A 9,199-nucleotide genomic window follows, 5' to 3' on the forward strand; every position below is an offset into this window, starting at 1 on the left:
ACTCTATATTGATGAGACTGGACAAACTCTACACCAACAAAGGAATTTTATTAGATTCACACTACAAAAAAACAAACAAACAAGAAACCATTGTTGCTGCAGTGGTCCATTTTTACATCCAAAGAAACAAATGATGACAAGATTATAGTAATGACAAAGAATAATAAGCACAAAAAGAAAGGTTGGAATGGAGATAAAAGGTCATACAAAAGTACAAATTCTGAACTGTGGCCTAAATATGGACATAAAGGCCTCACGCACACTTAAGCTCAAATACGCCTGTTTTTCTGCCTCTAAACGCCCCCCCATGTTAACCCTTGCGTCTATGCACACATAGGTGTTTACAGGAGTTCAGAGGCAGGGGCTTTTATATGCGGAAAAAAATCACTTGCACATTCTGAAGAGGAGCACTTGGGCTGAAAATACATGAAAACACACATGATGGCGGGTTAACACTTGGCATGTTTGTGTATTAATGCACTTTAAGGCCTCATCCACACTGGATGTTTTTACAGCGGTTGATTTTGGCTTCAGATGGGTTTTTTTTGCAGTCAATAAACTCATGTTATTTTATGTGTCCATGCACACATAAGCTGTTATCAGCAGTTTTTGGAAGGGGCGTTTTCTGGCTGGAAAAAACCCCAGAACTAGTGGGTTTTAAGAGAAGTTTTAAAGCTGTAAAAACGCTCCAATTCTGATAAAAGCTAAAAACGCAAAAAAAACGTGGCTATTCAGCATTTATTAGCGTTTTTGAGCCATAAGCTTTTGTGGGAGTATAGTTTTGCAAGAAAACGCTGAAAAACGCTACTGCAAAAATGCTGCAAAGCTCATTTTACAGCTACAGCTTGCTACAGCTAATAAAACTGGCGTTTTTTTTTTATAACATCCAATGTACATGAGGATTAATGGCCAGGATATTCTTTATATAATTAGTGTTCCTATTTCACACATAGAGGTTAATTTACTAAAACTGGAGAGTACACAATCTGGTGCAACTCTGCATAGGAACTAGTGATCGACCGATATCGTTTTTTTAATGCCGATACCGATATTTCAGTCATCGGATATCGGTATCAGCCGATATCTGCCGATATTTTCGGACATGTAAAAACAATTTTTTATTTTTTTTTCTACAGGTATTCTTGTGGAAGGATCTGGGGATCTAAAAGACCGAAAAACCCCTCCTCGGCACTGAAAAGCATTCAAATGCCAAGTTTGGCTGTTTTGAATGCTGTCAGTTTTTTTAATTAGGCGCCGAGTACCCGGAAGTGATGTCATGACAGACCTGGGTCTTCTCTTCGGTGGCGGCGGCGGTGGAGGTAGGATGCCGGGGTCTCCCGGTGGGACGGGAGACCCGGGCGAGCAGCGGAAGGCGGCGGGAGGGGGGGGGGGATGTCCCCTCCCGTTCCTTGTAATGACAGCCGAGTGGCTTCTCAGCCGCATCGGTTGTCATTACAAGTCAGCCGACCGACGGCTATGGATACCTGTACCGGGTGATGCCTCTAGCTGCAGGCAACACTCCGGTACAGCACTTTCCCAAAATATCGGAAATATCGGGAACCTCAGGGGCTGACTCCGATATATCGGGGAAATTGCATATCGGCCCCCTAAATATCGGTGTTGCCGATAATCGGTCGATCCCTAATAGGAACCAATCAGCTTCAATGTTTTTTTTGTCAAAGCCTAATTGAACAAGCTTACGTTAGAAGCAGATTGGCTACCATGCACAGCTGCACCAGACTTTGCACTCTCCAGTTATAGTAAATCAGCCCCATATTGTGGGGATGAATGGGGCCAGAACTATAAAAATGTCTACAACTAACACCACCAATGCATGTCAGGAAAAGCCAGTTGTATATCACTGTTCATTGTATAAATATTATGTGTTTTTATGTCAAGTATTGTATGATGCTTAAAGAAGCAACCTTAACTTCCCTCTAAAGCTTGCGTCTTCAGAAACATTAATTGGGAATTAACCACTTTACCACCGGAGGATTTTGCTGTCTTACGTCCAGGCCACTTTTTGCGATTCGGCGCTGTGCGACTTTAACTGACAATTGCGCGGTCGTGCGACGCCATACCCAAACGAAGTTTACGTCCTTTTTTTCTCACAAACAGAGATTTCTTTTGGTGGTATTTGATCACCTGTGCGCTTTTTACTTTTTGCGCTATAAACAAAAAAAGAGCGTTTATTTTGAAAAAATAACAATATTTTTAACATTTTTTTATATGAAATTCCCCCCCCCAAAAAATGTAAAAATCAAATTTTTTTTAAATTTTTGGCCAATTTGTTTTCTGCTACCTATGTTTGGTAAAAAAAAATCATGATAAGCGTATTTTGATTGGTTTGCGCAAAAGTTATTGCGTTTACTAACTACGGGAAAGATTTCTGTCATTTTTTTTTTTTAACGCGTAATGGCGGCGATCTGCGATTTTTTTTGCGGGACTGCGACATTGCGGCAGACAGATCGGACCCTTGACTGACATTTTTGACACTTTTGGGGGTACCAGTGACATTACTGCAGTAATCAGTGCTATATATATGCACTGTTACTGTAAAAATGACACTGGCAGGGAAGGGGTTAATTTTATTGGAGAGGGAGGGGTTAATGTATGCCTGGTGTTTACTGACGTGTGGGGGGGGAGGTGACTGAGTGACAGAAGGACAGATCGGATGTTCAGCTATGCTGAACACTCCGATCTGTCAGTCCCTGTCACTTAGGAGATCCGCCCGCTCTGTTTACACAGGCGGGCGGATCTCCTCACTCGATTCCCCGACGATCGGGGGAAGAGCGGCGGCGATCGCCGCTGCTCCTCCCCTGGCCCGACTCCCGCTGTGACTGGAAACAGCGGGAGCGCGCCTCCGGCGGCGCGCGAGCGCCGCCTACAGGGGGAGGAGTCCAGCGACGTAGGTCTACGTCGCTGGACGGGAACGAGCCACTGTGCCGCAGTAGCAGCACAGTGGCTGGGGCTAAAGTGGTTAAACATTATGGACTAAAATCAAACATGGACAGGACAGAGCTCTTAAAATGCACTCAGATTAAAAAAATCTTAAAGTGTTAGTTCACCTTTACAGAAAAAATGTAAAGATGCTTCTGTTGTGAATTGTGAAGATACTTTTCCACAATTCCTTCAGCTACAAGGTCAGTCAGAGCATGTTTTTATGTGCTTTTATTGATTGTCCAGAAGTAGTAAATATGTTGATCTACATACTTTGGGCACAGGTGCACTTCAAGCTGAACAAGCCCCAAAAAGCAAGCATTATTTTGCAGCTTACCAATTCTTAGATGTAATGGCTGTATTCATTTTCTTTTTTAGGCTTTCTTCCTTCTATTTTCATCTGGTGATCCAGCCAGAAAGTCTGTTTTTCAAAAGCACAAGCTCTCCAGTAGAATGTATCAGTATACATGGATGAGACAAACCATTTGACACTGGCAGGGGTGCTTAAAATGATCAGCTTTTATTTATTTATGTAAAATGAAAAAAATAACAGTTTTCTGTATACGCTTATAAAGTATTAGATGGAGTTTAACTTAAATTTGTTACTGTATTTTAAATCTGTTAGTACAGTGGTTCTCAACTCTGGTCCTCAGGATCCGCTAACAGGCCAGGTTTTCAAGATAACTGAAATACATCACAGGTGATATAATTTGCTGCTCAGTGGATTGCAGTATTCTAGTCTGCATCTCCCCAAGGTAATACCTAATATCTGTCCTGTTGGTGGGTCCTGAGGACAGGAGTTGAGAACCACTGTGTTAGTATATCTAACACTCCCCTCCCCCCAGACTAACAGTGCACTGTCTGTTGTGCCTCCTGTACTCCTTCATCCCAATGTGGTGTCTGTGTAATACAGGAGGTGTGTTACTGGCCAGATCAGCAGGTGAAAACAGAGGGAAAAAAAGCCAAAGCGAAGAAAACGAATACAGCCACCAAATCTAATGATTGGTAAGCTGCAATATATTAAATTTTTGGGGTTTTGGATTTAAAACAACTTTAAATTAGATTTTTTTAGACCAGCAAAATGTACCAATAATTATGTTAATATGGGGCTCACCTGATCAATCTATGTAATTCATAACCTGTCATGTAGGTCTTCTCACTACATAAACTATTGATGCATTTTTGTAATGTAACAGATGAAAGGGTGTATGGCAAACTTTATATACATGTTCATGCTTGAGTACCCTAAACGTATGAGTAAAATTTCTGAAAATGTTTTTCCCATGGCAGCCATTTTCCAAGTGCAATATATAAATATAATAGGGGCTTTAAACGTAAAGATGTTTTAACAAAATGAATATTTCTCAAGGCAATGTTATGCTTAAGGCCTTATTGCCTGGGATGGTCTAAGTGCTGTGCTGTCTAGGCAGGCAGGTATAGGGAATGAATTTATCTACTAGAAAGAAAACAGATGTCCCTGTAACATGCAAAAGTCAGCAAATAATGATGCTTTTCTCAATGCTCAATAGCATGTATTATATGTCGCTCCCAAGGTGTGTGTTACACTGTTAAACACAAGGTGACATAATTAAAATGCCTCTCGTAAAAATAAACACTGCAACAGAATATATGACCATTTGTACACTTTTGTAATGCGTGATAGATTTTATTACAATTAAAGTTTTTATTATTGCACTTCTTAGCACTTTTAGTACATATATATATAAAAATGAAGCAATCTTCCAAACAATGTTAAAAATCAAACTAAAGTGCAGCTTCTATTTTAGTTATAATAACTTTTCACAGACAACCTTTCAGCAAAAACCAGACAAATGCATTGTATGCTGATGTGGAAGTGAGGAAGTTAAGACAACCCACGCTCATCTGTCCTTCAACCTCGCTGGCAAAGAAGAGTTTGTCTATGTTGGCATACCACCTCTTCTATATTTTAAGTGCGTCCAAAAATAAAGCAAGGAAGTGAATGTGGTTGTTTAAGAACTTTCCAAAACATCCTCGCTATATCCTGATGTTGCTTAGATGGGTCCAAAGAATCTGATGAATACTGCAAGAGCAATAAGGATTTTTAGGGGCATTATGGTAGTGTAATGGAAACACATCTGCCCCCAAAAGTCCCTCATTTTCCCTGCGTTATGCAGCTATGGAGAAGGAGTTAAAAGTTGATGGCTTGTGGTTTTGCTACAAAGGAAAAGGGTAACATTAGTAGAGTAATGCCCAAAATTCTCCACACAACAAACTAAGCAAATAACGGAATAGGTTGAATATGAATCTTTAAATACAATATACAACAAATGCTCTTTTGAAAGCAGAACATCGCTAAAATTTCAACAAGCTAACATTTTGCAACATAAACAAATCTACTAACTAGAAAAGTTAAAAACTAAACATTTGGTGACTAAAGTCAAACTTTTTGTTTTATCTGTGTAGTCTTAAATAGTATTTAGTTAGGTAGGCAACTCCTACAATGTCCACAATTAAATGTTTACATTCACATTGGGGGGAATTTACTAAATCTGGAGTGTGCAAAATCTGGTGCAGCTCTGATAGAAGCCAATAAGCTTCCAGGTTTTATTATCAAAGCCTAATTGGACAAGCTTAAGTTAGAAGGTGATTTGCTGCCATGCACAGCTGCGCCAGATTCTGAGTGTTCCAGTTTTAGTAAATCTCCCCCATTGTCTGATAATATATATATATATTTATATATTAACAAGTAACACCTTTTTAGAGCAAATTTATTATATTCATGAATCATGATAATCTGCTAGCTGTCCATCATTACAAGAAAATCTAAAGCCCCATACACACACGCAGATCGTCTTCATACAAACGTCGGCGGACGAAAGATCTGCCGATTGTATGCGTGTTAGTATGGTGCCTCCGACAGCTGTCTGCACACAATCCGCGGACAAGAGTCTTTCTTGCAAACATGAAAATTTTTGTCTGCGGACACCAGAACGGACGATTGTTTGCCTGTCAGTACAGAAATCAGCCGACAGACCGCAGATTTGCAAGACTGGGCATGCTCAGAAAATAAAAAACACAGGGAAAGTTAACCATTACATGACATCACTTCTGCAGTCAGCTGAAGTCTGCGGACAAAATTCTTGTGCTGTCCTTGTGCTGTCTTTGCACTTTTCAACAGACACCGACATCCTGGGGAGAAAAGACGAACATTTGTATGACGACGATCTGCGTGTGTGTATGGGGCTTAACTGGTAAAAGATGTTTTCTTGTGCCAGTTTATGCATACACATGCAGTTATATATTTTGAGTGTGCATATCACTGGCTTATCTCTGCACTGAAAATAAAAGTAACAGGGTATTGGCCAACATTCTTCAAATGCTCAATTACGATATATACACCTGAAAGCAACACTGTTATTTAAAATAAAAATTCCTCTCTGTGCCCCCTGCCATTCACTGTGGTTCTATTCGCTGACCTCTAGGTCAGTACAGGACACGCTAGCCTCAAAAAGCTCTTGGAGACAGTAAAGTTTGGACTCTGTAAACACCAAATTGGTAAGTTTTAAGATTTTTTTTTGGCAGGGATTTTTTCAACCAACAAAGTCACTTTAACCACTTCAATACAGGGCACTTTCACCCCCTTCCTGCCCTAGCCAATTTTCAGCTTGTAGCACTGTTGCATTTTGAATGACAATTGCGCGGTCATGCAACACTGTACCTAAACCAAATTTATGTCATTTTCCCCCCACAAATAGAGCTTTCTTTTGGTGGTATTTGATCACTGCAAGGTTTTTTCTTTTTTGCTAAACAAATAGAAAAAAGACAGAAAAGTTAAAAAAAAAAAAAAAAAAAAAAAGTTTTTTGTTTATGTTATACAATTTTGTAAATAAATATTTTTTTTTTCCTGCACTGATGAGCACTGATGAGGCTGCACTGACAGGCACTGATGAGGAGGCACTGATGGGGTGGCACTGATAGGCAGCACTGATAGGCACTGATATGTGGCACTGATAAGTAGCACTGATATGCAGCATTGGTGGGCACTGATAGGCGGCACTGCTGGGCACTGATAGGCGGCATTGGTGGGCACTGATAGGTGGCACTAATGGGCACTGATAGGCGGCACTGATGAGCACTGATAGGCGGCACTGATTAGCACTGACGGGCGGCACTGATAGGCAGCACTGGTGGGCAATAATGGGCACTGGTGGGTGGCACTGATAGATGGCAATGATGGGCACTGGTGGGCAGCACTGATGGGGAGGGCACTGGCGTGCAGCACTGATGGGGAGGGCACTGGCAGGCTCCCTGAGCCCTGATTGCCATCCCTGGTGGCCATAGTGGGCATCCCCGGGGTCATGGGTGGGCATCCCTGGTGGTTCTAGTGGCACCCACCCCCCATCAATTTTTTTTTAGTTCAGCCAGTGTGCTTAGTGAAAAAAAGAAAACAGACTAAATTCCCCTATAGACTGACTTCAGTTGATACGGAGCTGTACCAAGGGTAACTGTGAAGAGCATTAGGTGTCATTGCAACAAATGACCTGACAATTGGTATGCTGGTAATTGTAGGTCCAGGGCCTAGATTAAAGTATACATTTATCTATTTAAAGACAAAACTTTTTTGTTTTGTTTTGTATAGAGTTATTTTTTGCTGTCTGTGTCCCCGTTAACCACTTGCCGACCGCCGCACGACTATCTACGTCGGCGGTCAGCCCCTCACAGGCAAACTAACGTAGGGCTACGTTGCTTGCTTGTGAGGGTCTAGGGAGCGAGCGCGCGCCCCCGGAGGCGCGCTCCCGCTCCCGCGTGGTCACGGACCCCCCCGCGCGTGTGACCAGCGGACCCGATGTCCGCCGGCCACTCGGCGATCGGCGTGGGAGAGGGAGAATGTCAGGCAGCTTGTGTAAACAAGCTGCCTGTCATTCTCCTCGCTGCAAAGACACTGATCACATGGATCTACTATGTAGATCCGTTGATCAGTGTCCCTACAGCTGAAGCCACAGCCAATCACAGTAGAAAGCACGCCCCTAGGGACACACACAGCCCCTCCCTCCCAAATAAAGTTAACCCCTTCACTACCAGTGTATTTTTACAGTAACAGTGCATATATATAGCACTGATTACTGTAGAAATGTCACTGGTAACCCCAAAAGTGTCAAAAATGTCAGTCAAGGGTCCGATCTGTCCGCCGCAATGTCGCAGTACCGCAAAAAAAATCGCAGATCGCCGCCATTACGCGTTAAAAAAAAACAACAAAAATGACAAAAATCTTTCCCTTTGTTAGTAAACGCGATAACTTTTGCGCAAACCAATCAAAATACGCTTTTTGCGATTTTTTTTACCAAACATAGGTAGCATAAAACAAATTGGCCGAAAAAGTTAAAAAATTTTGATTTTTACATTTTTTTGGGGGGGAATTTCATATAAAAAAAATGTGAAAAATATTGTTATTTTTGCAAAATTGACGCTCTTTTTTTGTTTATAGCGCGTGATCAAAAAATCGCACAGGTGATCAAATACCACCAAAAGAAAGCTCTGTTTGTGGGAAAAAAAGGACGCCAAATTCGTTTAGGTACAGCGTCGCACGACCGCGCAATTGTCCGTTAAAGTCACGCAGTGCCGAATCGCAAAATACCCCCTGGTCGGAATGGGGGTAAAATCTTCCGGGGCTTAAGTGGTTAAGGAGTTCCACCCCCTCATTTGCCCTATTTACCATTATCATTGAAAGTAAATGTAAATGTAAAGCCCACATTTTGGGTTGTCCCAAGAAAGGTAATAGAGGGGAAATCTTCCAATGGGGACACTAGTTCTGTTGACTTGAGTGTCCCCAGGGTTTCCTCTCTCTTCCTGCTTGGCTATGAGACAGAAAGTAAGAGGAAACCTTTGCAACGGCACACAGATGGCGAAAAAAAAAAATTTGTCAGGAGTTAAAACCCTCCCTTGCTTTATCCAAATAGAAAAAAAAAGTTTGCCTACAGTTCTATTTTAAGTAATCTTGCTCTTGTTAGATAATGATCAAAGAGTCATGCATCCAGCATGTGTCCTCTATGTCGACTGGCTCCAGAGCTCATGTACAGAAATAAAAGTAAACTATTACAACATATAAGGAAAGGGGTGTTATAAGCATAGTAAGCATTTAAGCACCATTTCCCAAGATTTTAAATCCTAAATAAAGATCGTTCATTCTTAGCTAAAACATTATATTTGAGGCCATTTTTACGTTTTAACTCCAATGTGCCTGTGATTGTTTTATCAACCCAATTTTCATGGATTTGAA

This window comes from Pelophylax lessonae (genome assembly GCF_965119305.1).
Source record: "Pelophylax lessonae genome assembly, chromosome: 6".
NCBI lineage: Eukaryota > Metazoa > Chordata > Amphibia > Anura > Ranidae > Pelophylax > Pelophylax lessonae.